Consider the following 17,528-nt stretch of genomic DNA (forward strand, 5'->3'; position numbering starts at 1 on the left):
TCTCTCTTTTTTCCACAGTTCACCCCTCTCTCCTCTCTTCCCACCTCTCCTCCCACTCTGCTCCCTCTTTATAGGGACACCGGACTCCCTGACAGTTTGTTTTAAATTTGACCGTGCAGATGTTTCTCTGGGTGACTGACTTTTATAGTTTAGAAAAGATTATATCAGCTTTCCCTAAGATTGTGTTACTGTATTTAAAAATGACTGGAGATCGAAACGGGAGGATCGGGTGGGGGGGGGGGGGGGGGGGGGGGGGGGGGGGGAGATGGATGGCAGGAGGGAAAAGGGAGGGGAGGAGAAAGGGTTTGGACTGCAGGTCCCTAAATTCGGGTTCTCCCTCTCGGTCTTAGCAGCACAGACTGGAAACGGAGTTGCTGGGGAGCAGGATGGAGGGGGGAGATGGATATCAGAAGAACGAGGTTAGAGTTCACAAGAGCCAGGTTTGGCTTATTGCATTAGACACAGATTCTTTCTAATTTCAAAGGACAACACTAGCGTCAAATGTGAGGATATTACTTTTTGATGGGCAGCTGTGGCGAAGCACGCCGTAAAGGGGGCCCATTACAGGCCACTCTTCTTTCCTTTTGTTCGCTAAACATTTAATATGAATTAATTATTTCTGCATGGAGCTTTTTTTTTTCCTCTGTGTATATCTTATATGCCTCCTATATATTCCTGCATCCCTCCCCTTTTTCCTGAAAAATAGTATAAAGTCAACTGCAAACTGTCAGGGTGCTAGGAAGGTGAACATGCTCTTGGATATGTGTTTTGGATTTCCAACTTGACTCTCAAATACTGACTAGTAACTACTTTCTATCTACCTGTGTGAAGACTGGAGTGGCAAACCAATACACCAATAACCAATTTTGGCTGTAGTATTGAAGCTGCAATTTAAAATATTTCACTGTATTTTAAAAGCTGTAAAAAAAAAAAAGGACGAGGCAACGGCCATCAAGTGAAAAAATGCACATTTAGTAGACAGTCTTTCCCTTCCGTATTGGTGCCATGGTGAATCAATTAGGTCATTCTTTCACATCCTTACACAGGGAAAAAACCCATCAGCAGCAACCTCTAATGTTTCCTTATGAAAATATGCAGAATAGCAACAGTAACTATAATTGAAAGATTAAAGAAATGGAAGGCGGCCATTAAGTCTGGCTCGTTCTGTGGGTCCAAGCGATTTTTAATGAGAGATGAAAGGGTGATGTGGAGGTTTTCTTCACAGGTTCGGCCTGTTTGTTTAACAGGGAGCTCGGGTTACGTTCATTAAACGGCGGGCTGCTGCTCCACTGTAAGGCCGTAATGCATACGTTATCAGACTGCGTGGCAGGAACAGTTTTGTACTTTAACCTGCGACCTGTCTGATTGGCTGCCTGCTGCACCAGCTGACTCCTTGCTTACCTTGTGACTGATTATCTGATGAGCCTGGTGTGGCTGACCGAAAGATCAAAAGAAATCTTAGTCTTAACAAAAATAAGACGTCTTTTTGGGGTTTAAAATAGCGTCTTGAAGGCCTTCAGCAGAATGAGTACCTCAAGACAAACAATGCTTCTCCAGTAACAATCAGTGCTGGCTGGGGTTAATTACAGTTAAGGTTAATTGTCCATCAGTTCCAGTTGTGGTTCTGGTGCATGTAGCAGCATCAAAACAGTTCTTACCATTGGCCCTGTACTTACTTGCTGTATGAGAGGAAATTAGGCTTAGCACTGGTAATTTTCTGGCTGCGGTGGCCCACCACTGCTGAGGAAATGTATAGGAAATGCTGAAAGTCAAGACAATTACTCCATAGGCTGTGGCTCCCTGACTCTCCTGATGTCTGACTGACTCGTGGTCGATCTGACTCATCCATCTTGCTGATTCATCACTGCTTCCTTTCTCTACTTTTGAGGTATGGTGGTGCTAGAGTACGGTGCTAGACTTGAGATATGTGATACGTACACAAGGTATTTTGTACACAAAATACACAGACATTGTGAAATCTGCCCCTGTAGGTCCTGAATAGAGATACTTTATTTATCCAGAAGGAAATTAAGATGTCCAATAAGTTATACACAGCATAGACATATTCAGACATATGACATCTATGCACATTTATATAGTACAAAAATACAAAGGAAGCTATCAAAAGTGTGCAAGTCACCATGCCTAACTTCTAAAGATACTGCAAATCAAATTTATAGGTGAAATGATAGTTCAATCAATTTCACCTACTGTACAAGTTAGCCGTTTCATTACCAGAGTCCAGGGTTTGCATGCCGAGTTTTCCGTGTGGTTTATGCATAGACAGCATAAAAAATGGACAGTATGATGCCATTGTTTCTAACCGAGGAGGTAAGCCTCTCCTTTCTAACCGTAGCTCCCATGGCGCTATTTTAATGCTACGAAGCCATCACCTGCAGTTAGCATCCCATTCACTTCCAATCATTTTGGCTCCACTTTGACAGTGAATTTACATCTGAAACCTTTCAAGACTCTATTTGTACATTGTTTATTTCTAAAGAAACACGACAATGTATAAAAGGCTCCATTACCTTGTATATCACGTTATGGCTCTGTTGCAGAAGATTTTGTAAAAATAGGCTAACAATTGTGTCATAACAACGCGACTTGCTGTTGCATAGTCGACAAATCACCGTATTATCAAGAGAAGCAAGTTTTGACTTACATCAGCTGTTTAGGTTTAATTACTAATGTTAACTAGCATGTTAGTTAGCAGTAATTAGCCTGTGTCTATGTTATCTACTAACATATACCTACACTCTCTGTCTCTGCTGATTGGGAATGAATGAGATTTCTCTTGGCACAGCTACCAGAAGACTTACAACTTTCAGACACATTTCCCACGTCACATCTACATTGTCAAGCTCAGTTGGAGACTGCGCTGTAACGCCTAGCCATCACTGGAAAAGTGCTTTTATTTTCCCTCGCTGGTCTCCGTCCAGAACAACGGAGGACCAACGTGGACCAACATCTGTTGGTCCACTTCTTTAACTGTCTATATTTTTAACGGAGCACTTCCGGTGAGGGCTAAGCGTTACTGCACAGCCTCCAACTGAGCTTGAAGATGTACATGTGACATGAGAAACCTGTCTGAAAGTTGTAAGTCTTCTTGCAGCTGTGCCAAGAAAAATTATTCCGACTCTTGCTGAGTCAGAGAGCTTAGGTATGTAACGAGATAACATAAGCATAGGCTAATTGTTGCTTACTAAAATGCTAACTAACGTGAGTAATTAAACCTAAACAGCTAATGTAAATCGAAATTACCTGTAAGCTTATCCTGTACTGTTCGGTAATTCCTCTACTATACGACAGCAAGTTGTTTGGTTATGACACAATCGTTAGCCTATTCTTACAAAAACGCCTGCTACAGAGCCCTAACTTAGAGATACAAGGTAATAAAAGCTTTTATACATTTTTGTATTTCTTAAGAAATAAACAATGGACAAGTAACACTTCAGATGTAAAGTTATTTGCTGTCAAAGTGAAATCAAAAGGAATGGCAGTCAATGGAATGCTAACGGCGGGTTAGTGCTAGGTAGCTAAATGGGGCCATAGGAACTACGCTCAGTGGAGGCTGGCTTACCCCCTCGGGTTTATTCTACAAAAGCACTTTGGGCTGAGATTAGGATGACATCATGGCTTCTGTTATATTTAAATAAAGTAAACACATCCTGCCCCATGCTTACATTAAGTCACTTTTGACTCAGTATTACCAGGACCATAATCATTCCTTAACAAATGTGTGCCTAAACATAACCATAAAGGAGTGTATTAATGCTTTAGCTGCAAGTATAAATTGTGAGGAAAACAAATGAAATGTGTGATGTGTGATCTGTGATCTTTTCAGATATCTTCATTAAGCAAAATTGCCTTGGCAGATTTGTTCATTTAAAATTGAGTTTACTCATGGTGATGAAAAACAAAACTCCTGTGGCATTATGTTTCTGTCAGTGTATTCACTGTTGCAGTATAAAAATAAACGTGACAAGGTTGAAATGACTCAACAGCAATGTGCCCTTTGCCTTACATTTGACTTGTTTTTCCACAGAAAGAACCACCACTGTATCAAGTGAAAAGTGTTATGCAGGAGTTAGTTGTGCTACTGCCACCACCTCTTCACTCCTTTGTGCCTTTTGCTCTTTCTGTAGGAGGCAGAGATTGGTAGTTTGCAGTAATGTACATGTAGAACCCAACATGATTGTCTTGAAATAGATGAAAGGGGCATCTCTGCCTTGAACTTTGAGTGGCTTCCATCTTTTTATCATCTCCCGTTCTGTTCGCCCCTCCAGGCTACTCAGAGATGGAGTAAGATGGCAGGGGAGACAAAGAGCCTGCACCTCCACCATCTCGCCTTCCCTTTGTAGCGCTCTCTCATCGCTGTTAGTCACACGTGATTACGCCCTATCGGCTGCCGAGTAAGTGTTGCTATTTGCCTGTAATAGCATGACAATCAGTGTCAATCTGTGCTGGGCTCCAAACGTTCACACCGCATGTCCTTTGACTGTGTTTTACATATGGTTAGCATACACAGATGTCTCTTGTTCTTTATCCATACAGTGTGTGAAAAGATGTGCTGTACATATAATACACTGTTAATATTGTCCTACATTTTTCCATATAAATACCCACTTGGCGCAACATTGTAGCCTACATCAAGGGTGAACAATTGACAGTCTGCATTGCTCATATCTGTAATGTTTCATTGGTGAGTATTGTGTTTTGAATTGTTTTTACTGTCAACACCAAAGAGGAGAATAAGATGAGGGTTAAGAAAAAAAGGAGCGATCGGGGGTGAGGGCGATAGGAGAGTGAAATGAGAGGAGTAAAGGCAGTTAGGGATCAACGTTCATCTCTCTTAAGTGTTTCTGCTTCACCTTTAATCTATGGAAATGTATGGAGCAGATGAAGTATAATTGTAAAGTGGACTTTGACCATTAAAATCTCTCAAGTGCTTGTTGCAGGAGGGGCCAGAGGGAGACTGGGCAGTGATCATTGCGGGTTCACTCCGCTGAAGATGTGGAGGGAATTAATTTACCCTGGAGAAAAACAAATTAAGGCTCTACTCAGCCCAGTGCTCCGTCACACAATAGCATATATAAATATTTTATCTCGGGCGATCCAGGTTAGCAAAGGTTTAGTACATCTCCATTTACACAAGGGCCCCCTCTCCACGCTGTGGCCTCCGCTCCCCTCTCGGTTCTCCTCCTGATGAGAGCCTGCTGTCCTCTTCTTCAACTCCCTGTCTTTCTCCTTTCACTTTCCTCACCACCTCTCCATCTTCCAGCGGTGTCTCCCTCGCTCATGCACACTGTTTCTCTTCTCTCACTCGCTTCCACTCTAACTCCCACTGTCTTCTTGTCTACACTTTCCCTAATGTGTGCTCCACCTCCTTCAGTTGGTAAATCCCAAAAATCCAAATGTTCATTCTTAGGACCAACTTGCATGGCTCGGATGTCTTAATCCCCTCCGACACAGACGTATCACTTGTTGACAGACAGTGTAGAGTACACCGTGAAAACAGGATTCAGCTGACACAGTTGAAAAAGTCATAATGATTTATGGACCCGTGTGTAAATCAAGTTTGGTGCTGCACCGTATTATAGAAACAACTTACTTTTCCTATTTATAATGGAGCACCGATCCTGTTGGATGTTTTGAATTGCAATAAATTTGCTCCAGAAAAAATACGGGGCTTGTTATTTTAGCTTCCTTTTTCACTTGCTTTGCAGTGGAACAATAAAAAATAACAGCGTGTCATACTATATTATAGGAAATTGAATAATATTGTAAAATAGCTTTCACGCATTGGACCTTACTAAGATTGCTGCTTGTAAAGAAATACCCTCAGTTATAGGTCCCCTGATGGCATCTTCTACCCTACAGTTGGATAGGTACAGTATTTATCAAATTCACAATAATAACTGCTATGTTTATCTTGAATTAAATACATTTTGTTCTGTACAAGTTAGCCCTTGTGATAAACTGCTGACCTGTCCTGGGTGTTCTCTGCCTCTCTCCCGATGCATGCTGGGATATAGCAGTACAAAAATGGATGGTTGGATGTTTGACAGTTCCTACAGGACGGTTATAGTTTTAACAATCTTTTTTTTTTTTTTTTAATAGGCACAGCTTCACTTTCTTTGGCTTGTGGTAGAATGCAACAACGTACATTTGAGTAGCGTCCAGTTCTCAAGTAAAAGATTTGAGATATTTATGTGAATAGAGTTCATTTAAACTCACTTTTTACTGTGCATATGGGGAAATATTGGTAATTAGGACTTTTTATTGTATCACATAAATTTGACTGCTAGATTTAGTTAACTACTGTACAAATTGATACATTAATGGTTATGACACATTGGATTAAACTGCCGTACATTGTAAAAAAGTAATAACAAATTAGCACCTCAACAAACTACAACAGGAAAATGCTTCTTCTCATAAGCTAATGATATAAAATGTAAAAGTAATTGTTTTTTGCCCTCACAGGTGGGATTTTATACAGCATTTACTGTAGACTCGGTGCATTTAGTGGACAATACTTACAAACTTTAAAACTCAAGTAACATTTTCAAGTCAGCACTTTAACTAAGTAGTTTTACTGTGTGGTTTTGCTGTCTGTGACAACCTCTGTTGGAGTTCCACTGGCGTTGAAAAGAGCGTCGCGTGTGTTGTTGCGCTGACGTCGGGTTGTTGTTGTTGTCAACAAAGTGAGCCAATTAGAGCCCCAGCAAGCCGGTAATGACTGCGGTGCGCAGGGAGCGCACGAGGGCGAGGCGACACCCGGTGTGAGAAAGAGCACGCGCCCCCCGTTCTGTATCCCGCGTCGCAGCAATGAGGCTCGTGCTCTAATGAGAGGGATTTAATGGATTTATAGCGGAGGATTCCTGCGTGTCGGCGTGCTTTTGGCTTTGCTGACTCGAAACGTCTGTAATAATTGGTGAGCCGCCTCCAAATTAACACGAAGCAGAGAGAGAGAAAACAAATCCGCATCTCATCTTGACTGCTTTCCCACGGCCATGATGAAAACAGGTAGCGTAGGCCAACGCAGATGCTGCGCAGTTAGAAGAGGACTGGGAGTGTAGAGTGTTAACATTTGCTTGTGAAATGTTTTAGACGTGACGGTTCACAATGAAGGTAATTTTCGCACAATTTTCCTTTGGATGTGGGTTTCCATAGAAGCGATGTAGCCTACAAAGTGAACAGTGTTAATGGTGGAATAAGTCTGCACCAGTATTTGAAGAAAAACCAAAACATTATAGATTTATATATATTTATACTTTGGGGAGATCTGTTAGTTGCAGATTGGACCTGATCATAATAATACACAGTTATGTGGTCACTGTGTGTATTTGTGTTTTATACTGTTCATACATCCTTAAATGGATAATAAAGTTAAAGATGACATCAAGGTAGATGTCACAGGGTCTTGTGAAAAAATAATTTGCTTTTATTAAATATATTTATATTTGTGGATCTTGTTTTATTGCCAGCTGATCGTCACACTACTTTTTTTAATAGCTATAAAACTTTATAGCATATATTTCTGCCGATAAAAATTTGAATTCTTCACAGTTCTTGTGGGGTTGCTTGTAATTCCTCTTTGATCCAACCTTTTCAGCCTGAGCCACTCCCCAGCTGTCCCTGAGTCCCAGTGTCCTCTGCTTAGTTAATCGATAGGCCTAGTCTGCTAATTCATTGTTAATATGTCCATTGATCAAGTGTCCTCCGAGACCAGATAGAGAAACAGCACTTAAACCTAGTTCAACTAAAGCCTTAAGTAACACAGATAAATAAGTGAAATTGCCATCCTGAGGCTAACTATTCAAACTGAGTGAATATAAAGCCTCATTAAAAAACTATATATTACCACTAACTAGTACTGTCTATTATTATTTTTGCGATTTGGTGGTATAATGTATTACTTTTGAAGTAATTTAAAAGATATCACACATTTAATAGAAACTCAGTTTCATTACAGTGTTGTGTTATTGTCAAGCTGACAGAAGTAGCAAATGGGATTTTGTATTTCCACATGCGTTCATAATGTACAACAAATATGTGAACGTTTATATCACATCTGACATAAATATCCTGTCTCCCAAACCTCATCTGAGTTTAATGAATCACATCAAAATGAAAACACACCGATTACAAAACCATGAGCTTTCACTGAGTTAACAAGTTAAATTCTGCTTTCCCTCCCAATGCGCCCCACTCTCGGGCTGAGGAGAATTTCGGGACAAAAGAAACATTTAGTGTCTGCTTGTTTATTCCTGTGCTCGCTCTGTATTTATTCACTCCTGTCAATCATCTTTTTCTTTTTTTTTTTCCTCCTCTCTGCCTCTCTCTTCCCTGCGGCTTTTTCTCACACACAGGCGGTGTGATGGCGCTGCAGCAGAGAGAGAAAGATCTGGGTGACCATCTGAAACCAATTATGGCGCCGCTGCAGCCACCCAGAAACTCAGTGACGGATGGGGATCTTGTATTTATAGCTGGGGTAATTGGCAACACTCAGACACACACCGCGCGCGCGCACACACACACACACACACACACACACACACACACACACACACACACACAACACAAGGATGTACAAAGAAATACACTTTAAAATGTACACACATAAAGCACAGTTTGTGTTTACTCTCAGGGATAGACATCACAGACACGCATGCAGAGGCCTCACAGGCAGCAGGAAAGGTGCACACTTCCTCAGTGCATGTCTGTCTTGCAGTCAAAGTGACTCAGCCAGTGTATGAATCAAAAACCTTTGTCACGGGGAGGCAAATAAGGCTCAGGGATGGCCAGAGAGGCATGTTTGTGTTTTCCACGGTCTAATCAGAGCTGATGTTTACAGCCGATCCTGCCGTCAGGACAGAGGTTGTACATCTCAGCTATCTGTCTCGGCCTGTCAGCGCGTCAAACCTGCATGTGAAAACATATACAAAACACATCTGCCTCTTGTTAGGCGCCATAAATGGCTGCCATGTGGTCTGCTGATAAATAGGCCAGTCTATTTATTGGAGCTCAACAAATTGGCTACAAACACTGACAAGGAATTGAAGAACTATAAATATTGCGACGTGATGAAATCTTTAAACGTGCTGCAGGTATTTTACGAGGGTGCCACTCCTTTGCCTTTTTTATGTAGTTGGAGGTATTTCTTTTGACTGCTTTTTCTTCTTTCACACACCGCCTTGTTAAATAGGTGGGGGGACAATGGCACTCTCACACACTGAGCAGGTCCAGGGCTGAGAGTGTGTGTGTGTGTGTGTGTGTGTGTGGAAGGCTTGGCCACACTAAAGCTGAGCAGATCCGCCACTTGAGAACGATAAAGAGCCCTGTTACACCCGAACTCTCAGAGAGACGTAACCAGAAATTCCTGAATGAATCGGCAACAGACGAGCCCTAAACCCCGTGTAATTACATATTTGGAGTTTATCAGGGTTTATGCGAAAATGCACAAGTTTCCCTTCCCTGGTGGTCCTTAAACACATCCATATGTTTCCATTTCTGCTCCTCCCTCTGCTGCTCTCTCTCCCTTTCTTTCTCTTGTTTCTCTTCCCCCCCTCCTTTATCTTCCACCTCGTATTTTCCCTCCATGAAAAATGGCTGCGGCGTTCAGATGGATGATGTGACCCGTCGGAGTGGTGTTTTTCTATTGTTAAGTTGTTGTTGACTCTCTAGACTCACAGTGTGACAGATCCAGTTTGGTGTTTTGGAGTGTGTCAAGCCCATCAGCACCGGGCCAGGGCTCTTGGTGGAACTGTGTGCAAACAGAGGAAGCCGCAGCCTGTCCACATCGCACAGACTGGAACACACACACATATCTAGGGAGGCCTTCTATCGTGTGTGGCCTGGTTTTTTTTCTTTTCCTCCCCGTCTCCCTCTCCTTCTCTCTCTCTCTCTCTCTCTCTCTCTCTCTCTCTCTCTCTCTCTCCTCCTCTTTTCCTCTCTCTACTTCTCCCTGCTTGAGAAAACTGATCTGTTTTAAAACAAGTGCTAAATATTACCATATTTACATTTCCCTGTTTCAAGAAGGCAGCAAAGGGGGAGTGTGTGGTGTGGATTTTTCTTTTCTTTTTCTTTTCCTTTTTTTCTCGGTGGAAAGGTCTCGGCACGGGGTTATGCTCCGTTTGAAACTTTAAACCTTTTTCATGCTTATTTGTTTTATGATTCTGCAGGGCACTGTGTTTACACTAAGAGTGCAACATCTGGATTAGATAATTTGTTGGGAATTAACCGAGCCCGAATGCTTATCAACCCCATCTGATCACATCTGTTTGATGTTTGGTGCTTTTTTCCCCCAGCATTCATTATTTTGCAGCCGGCTCACCGGTATTCTAGTTTTGCTGTACATTTTAGTTTGATGTGTTTTCCGACAAATGGGGGGATTAACATTAACCTTGCCTCTAATCACCGGCAGCAGCAGCAGCAGGCCCTCCATGCACTGTCACATCCCTCCAGTCACAGCACTGCTGGCCTTTCCATAACGGCTTATTCCCAATTAAATCTCACTGCTGATGTTTGACTTTTCCAGTGATGCAAGAGGCTGCTGGAGTGGACGTGTTGGCAACATTTGCTGCATCGGTTGGGCATGGCATTAGCAGGACACAGTAACGGATTAAATCCTTAGTCCTTCCCAAAGGATGATGAATTACATAAATCAATAAAATTTCAATCAAATGCATACAACAATAACTAATTTGTGACTCATAATGAATTTGATGTACTTGTGTCAATACTTTGATCAGGATTGTTTGTGTTTTAAACTTGTAATAGTTGTCTCTCCATGCTTTTCTCTCAAGTAGTTCTCTGACCTGCCCATTTCCATTCTTCCCCCATACCTCGAGTTTCACTCTCTCTTTCTCTCTTAATCACTGTCTTTCATGTATATTTTATTAGCTGCAACCAGCAGCTAGGATACTCCACTCTGTCACACAGTTAGTGAGTTGGTTGTCCCAAATAGTTCAACAAACTTAACACAGCCATTAGAACTGTTTGAGCCTAATTGCTCTGCCACTTTAAAGATTTCAAGTTCATTGGGGTTTTAGCACTGTTACACTTGAAAGTCAGTCCGTTAAGCACCAAACTGGCTGCAAATGTACTGTATTTATTATTATGTAGGGTTGGAAATCTTACAACTGTGATATATTGCAGTTTTTAATGTGGTTAATATCTTTTTAATATCTCTGGGTTTGGAAGGGCAAGATGGGAAAATCTATTAGCATTTATGGCAATATTGGTTTAACATGAATGTTCCATCAAAGTGAGGAAATAGCTCGATTTAGTTGAGAACTTCATTCACTGGAGTAGCCGAAAACAGAAATTAACCTCTGGATTTGTCTTTGAACGGTTTCCAAACCCAGTTTTCCAGATTGCAACACATGTTGATATCACAATTTTAAATGACATATAGCGTGATAGAAAATTGTACTCATATCGCAACCCTCCTTTTTGTATTGTGTGGTCGAGAATGTCTGTAACTTTTTGTTGTCTTGTAAAAATTGCAATATGATTTAAATAATGCGTCAATAAACCCTTTTAAAGAAAGGTTTCTTAACAGTAAGCTAATGGATGCATGTAGATAGATGTACAACATTTATTCTGGCTCTTATCCATGCTACAGACTCTATCTGACTGAAACATGTCCCCTCCCCCGGCCTTTATCAGGCTTTATCTCCATTCTACGATCCATTACAAAGCTGCCTGGAGTCCCATGGGTGATCTGCCCTGTCCCCTCTAATCTGGCCGAGCTGCTGCGATTCCATCACTCCCGGCGAACCACACAGAAAGATTAGTCAGACTCTACGTACAACAGATGTGTCCAACACTTGATTTGTGTGTGTTTTATTGACTCTGGCCATCTGTTAATACAGTTGCTGGTTCCTCCTCATGTGTTTGTTGATGCACGCAGACAGGGGAGCTGAGTGCCAGAAGAAACATTTCACCGAAGGAGAGATGAGAGAGAGAGAGAGAGAGAGAGAGAGAGAATGGAGTTAGAGGTTGGAAGGTAATATTTCATTAAAGGCCGCTGGTTTCAGAGTTGACTTTCGACCGGCTGTATTCCTGCATGTAGAACAGAAGCGGTTGTCCTTGTTTTTAGGTTAGTCGGAGTGGGGATTCAGGATGGCACAAAAGCCACGTTAGCTGATGAATGAGTCTCAGATGTTCAGTGCTTTAACAAAACAGAAAGAGCTTAAAGTCCTTCACTAGGAGGAAAGTGAAAGATTGCTTTAGATATCTGAAATTCCTTATGGTACCATTCCGTAGATTCCCTCTCAACACTGAAGGCGCTTAAGGAGCAGTTGCTGTCAGCATTCCTTGGATTGTCCACTTGTGTGTGTGTGTGTGTGTGTGTGTATCTGTACCCGTGCATTGCAGGAATTTCTGGCCATGCAAAAAGATGCTAATGCCTAACAGTTGCAGTCACTTGTGTTGGGTTGTTGTTTTCTTGGACATTCCAACCAACTCCTTGTCTTCCTCCTCTCTGTGTCACTCCTCCTCACGGTCTTCACTCCCATGGTGTCTTTTTTCCCCTTTCCTCTTGTCTCACATAACATTTGTACGGATGCCTTGGAAGCCCCAGAGCTTATGAAAACTTTTGCTTCACATTAATTATCCCCTGTCTTACCAAAATGCCTTAAAGGTGAGATAGATTACATCTTAAAGCTTAACCTACTCACTCAGCACAAATTACATCATTTACTCATCACAATCTCAGACAATAATTTTTAGTCTAGTCCGTTTCATCTGTCCTCTTCTCGCTGGTTTCCTCCTGCCCTTCATTCCTCCCACCCATCTCCTGTCTAGCTGCTTGTTTGCCCGCTGAATGGAAAGTCATTAAGAGTGGTCTGGGTTTAGCTTCCTTTTTTTTTTACGGCAGCAGTTCTAATGTTGCTCCTCGCTACCCTCTTTGCCTTGTCATGATGATGTGATTTCTTGACTCAGGCGTCACTTGGACAGTTTAAACCCAAGAACTCCCTGTGAACCAGCTAAAAGGGGGGTGGCGTCCTGCCTGGGTAAACACAGTGAAGAAAGTGGAGAAAAGCCTGTTGGTCCTAAATGTGCAGGGAAAATGTCTATTAACTGATCCTGTGGGAAGCGAGCAGGGCCAAGGCTTCCCCTTCCACAGGCTCGCTGGGAGAAGGCCTTGTAGTGAAGTTGGATCCCGGCAGCTCTGAGGGACGTATAGGTAACAGACAGGATTTGGACTTGGGTCTTGCAAAGAGGAAATTGATTTCCAGGGGGCAGTAACCACTTTGCTAGGCAGCCAAGTTTAATTCTTCTAAATGAACCTACCTAGTAGATTTTCTTAAAAAATAAAATTTGAAAATAACCATAAAATTGCTGCAATATAAGGAAGTGATTTGGGATCAGGTGTACGTCATCATTGAATGAATTGCAGATTTAAAGGACATGTTAAACTGAGTTAACTAAGAGCATATTGACCCCCAACTCTACAAGGGAGACATTTGAGCTTTACATGGCTATGCACTGCTACTTATGTATCCGACCTTCGTCCTGTACATTCACCCCTCACACCCTGAAGAGGTATGGATATCGCCCTTCATGCTTTTTTTTTTTCCACATTGACTCTCAGTTCCCCCTTCAACTCTGACCGTTGAAGGTTTAAGCACAGTCCGGGCAAGCAGCGGGGGTTCGTGGGAGAGAGAAAAAAAATCACACACAGAGAGAACACTGTATTCAGCACAGAGCTAGAGGTGTTAACAGTAGTTGTGTCTATGCGATGGATAACACAGCCAGACTTGGGTCAAATATTTAGAAATATTTATGATTGTGTATTTTAACCTGCATGAAGTGTCAGGTGAACTGGTATCAGGAAGATAGGTGGACCTAACTGACTTTCACAGACTTCACTACGTTTGTCTTCTCTTGTCTGAAGCAGTGACCTTCACCCACACAGCACCTGCAGGGATAAACCTTGTAGATAGGCTTATGAAATCCAAGCAGTGTTTATTTGCATCCACCTGTGGCAGGTGAACAGAAGTAGTTTAACAATTATAACACTGAAGTCATATTGTGTATTGAATTATATTGTAACATAATTGCAATAATACCGAGTTCATTTATTTATGAAATGAGCATGTCATTTTTACGTCATAGTTAACAAATGAATGGAAAGCATCTGTGTTTTTATTTTCTGCGACCTGTTACCAGGCAGTGACGGCATGTGAAATGTACTGAAGTTACCCACTCTGTCCACACTGGCCAACCTTCTTCTTTGTCGTTGTGTTTTCAGGAAATAAAACCCTTTTGAACTCGCTCCGGTTCAGCCCCGTGGCCACTTGCTCCACGTCCCAGCCCCAGTGCTACCTCACATCCTCCGGGAAGCAGTTAATGCTTTAATAGGCACTTAATTAGTTAATTGACCCCAGCAGTGTCGGGAAGGGGGGGGTGGGGTGACAGGGGCTTGGGGGCACAGGTGAGGGTGGAGAGGATTGGCCCAAGGGGCCTCCTGTGTCACATCACCAGTGGAGGTACCCATCAACTCCTTTGAACTGCGACACAAACACTGGAAACACTTTCATCGGGCCGATGTGTCATCACAGCCGGGTCCCATGTATATGTATGGGTCTGAAAATATACAAAGTCCAATTTGCCTGGGACCGGCCAACCTCAGGATAATGAATCACATGTGATGTGTATCTGATATGCAGCCTGAGTCATCACCAGATGTTTTGACGGGATTACTTCCAGTTCTGGAGGAGAAGAACAGTGGATTTAGGATTTTCAAAGAGAAACCAACAATGCTTCCATCAAGGAAGACAAAGAGAAGAAGTCAAAAAACAATGTGCCACCACGAGGAGTAAAACATCAGGGTTTATCAAAACGCTTTACTGGAATGCTCTCAGTGCCTCTGGAAGGCAGACCAAAGTGTTTCTTATGTCTATAATTGGGGGTTCACATGCCAAATGAGAGGAGTTTTGAGGTCAAGTACAGAAAAGGAAGTAACTTGGGCACCAGGCCTTCAGATAAAAGCTTACAGGTGGAACTAAATACAGTCGTACATATGTAAGCAAGCTGTGGTGCTTGTTTGGTCTGGTGTCTGTTTGTATGTGGACTATGCATCTCCCAGTGCATAATATGTTTGCTCAGTTGAAAGCATAGCATGTACTCTGGATAACGTTTCCTGTCTCTTTCACTTGGCAAAAACACATATGAACCTGTGTGAATTTGTGAACCCAGATGCAAACCTCAGACACTGACAAACAAAAAGAAACACACGCACAAAGGCGTGTTGTTTCTTCTCTGTAGTTGACTCACACATATGCAAAGATGGTTCATATTTCTTGAGTTTACAGCATACCTCGGGTCTCATCCCACTTGCTGTTTACTTAAAAAAAAGGTTTCTAAGACTTGTGGGTGGGGGGCTTGATCTGCGTGTGAATCTATGTGTGGGTTCCTGCATTTGCCCCTGTGTGCTGCACCCATGTATGTGCATCAGAGAGGGACGCCCAGCAGGCGGTGTTGTTGTAGGTGAGGGTGAGGAGCCCCCTGATGGGCAGCTGTGGCAGAGAGGCCAGCTTTGATCAAAGGCCCAAGAAGAGGAGGAGGGAGGGAGAGAGGGAGGGGAGAGCAGCAGGCCATCCAAAAGAGAGAAGAGGTGAAGCAAGGCGGCAGAATGGGGGACCAGGGATAACGTTGTCCTCAAGCCCATGGTGGGACCCTCCCAACAACCAAGGAAAAACACCTGCTTGTCTGCTAGCACCACACTGGAATATACTCCTCTGGCAGGACTGAAGGATTGTAATTTGTACTAAACAGTGCCCAAAAGTCTACTAAAAGTGAATTTTCTTTCTGAATGAAACATTTGGAGCACCACTGAGAGCATGCCAAATCTGACTCCATTTCTGCATTAGATTTCCTCCTCTGGTGAGATGAGAAAAGGGGATGCATGCTGCAGAGCCTTTCAAATAATTGAATAATGTATTTATTCAATAGGCTCTGGGCAGCGTATTGATTGTCGACAGATTAAGTTACGCGGCGAATCTGTGGGAAGTCTCCCAAAAGGAGACAACCTAACCAAGGGCATGTGTGCAAGGAGCCGTGTGGCCAGACAAATGTATTCAGACGAAATTTATGTCGCTTAGGTCATTCTGGCTTCACATTTGCCCTGAGGGAGACATATTTAATTTAGGCCCTCGCTTCTTCCAAATAAGATGCTTTGGTTTGGACCTCTTGCTTCTTTTTGCTTTTCAGGGCTTCCTGGTCATATTCAGCTGAGGAGTGTAGGAGTATAACTTATTGTCTATATACAATATTCAAATTAAAAGCATGTTAATTGTTAATAAAATCTCCCGGAAATCAAAGGGGCACTGTATAAAACGGCTGTGAATTTGAATATTGCCATGTGATGAATATTGGCTTATAGACGGGGGTATTTATAGCAAATTTTGCCAGGCTCAGGAGCTGAGAAATTTTATTTAAAAATTAAATAAACTTCTAGAAGTAGTCTTTAAAACATGAGGTTGTGCAATGTTGAAACAAGCCTGCTTTCTCTGCCAAGGATAACTATAAACATCCCTCCAAGTCTCGGCTTCATTGGGCTTGACGCTCTCTGAAAAAATGTAATTTGACAAAATAGATAAATACCAGTGCAACAGCGCTCATTCTGTAAGAACACATTAGTCAAATGTGTTGTGGCCATCTCTTTGGTATAGGATATTTTAATACGCCAAATAGAAATAATAATTAAAGGGTAATAATAAGAAATTAATGATCAAAATGTCTTGTTATGATTAGCATAAAAATAATTTGTATTTTATATTTTAACTCTACTAAAAGTAAGTGTATGTGGTTTATTAGCACCATTTTTTTAGCCTTTTTATTTAAATATATAAAAAACATGTTTAGATGAATGAATAAAGTATTCAACCATTTGGACCTAATGCTATTATTCAAATCTGTTATCTGAAGTAAATGATGCCAGTACAATTAAGATTTTCTTCTTGAATCCTGAAGTATGATCTAATGGATGATGTTATCTGGTGGCCCAGGAGTTGGTCTACGGATCACAGTCAGCAGCAGTGACTGGATGGAAATGGAGAACATGTGTTTCAGCTTTTGAGTGCATGAGACATCTCTCATGCCGTTTCACGTTTGGTACAATCATGGCGAATTATTTTCTTAACCCCTTCATTCACCTGCATAATGTTGTTTTCCCTTCATTACTATGAATGACATTTAAATAAGGATAAAGACGGATTAGAGAGCAGAATAAAAAAAAGAGAGTGAAATACGGCCTCTGCTGGACCTCGAAAATGGGTGTTAAATAGTCCGATCAGCCTTTGTTGCAGGGGGTGAAGTTATGACAAATGAGTGGGGACTGCTGGTCTGTGCAGCCTGGCAGCAGGCAGACAGCTAAAGGCTGTAATTTACCATTAGAGTTCCTCGGGTCTCATTAGTGTATCAGAGTAATGGCCGTATCATTGCGCTGTAGAGTTACACAGACTGGCTCAGATGCTCAGATAAGGGAGGCTGTAAGTGGCTTGTAACTT

At 42.1% G+C, this 17,528-nt stretch overlaps 1 long non-coding RNA gene across 1 annotated transcript in view; it reads left to right on the forward strand.

Annotated features, from left to right (window-relative positions):
- LOC117950995 overlaps window positions 1-12,012 on the forward strand; it is a 46,742-nt gene extending 34,730 nt beyond the window's left edge. The window contains exons 2-3 of the long non-coding RNA XR_004658017.1: window positions 8,379-8,500; window positions 11,680-12,012. This is a non-coding gene — a long non-coding RNA (uncharacterized LOC117950995). The remainder of the gene's footprint in view (window positions 1-8,378; window positions 8,501-11,679) is intronic.
- Window positions 12,013-17,528: the final 5,516 nt, after the last annotated feature.

Source organism: Etheostoma cragini, chromosome 9 (assembly GCF_013103735.1).
Source record: "Etheostoma cragini isolate CJK2018 chromosome 9, CSU_Ecrag_1.0, whole genome shotgun sequence".
NCBI lineage: Eukaryota > Metazoa > Chordata > Actinopteri > Perciformes > Percidae > Etheostoma > Etheostoma cragini.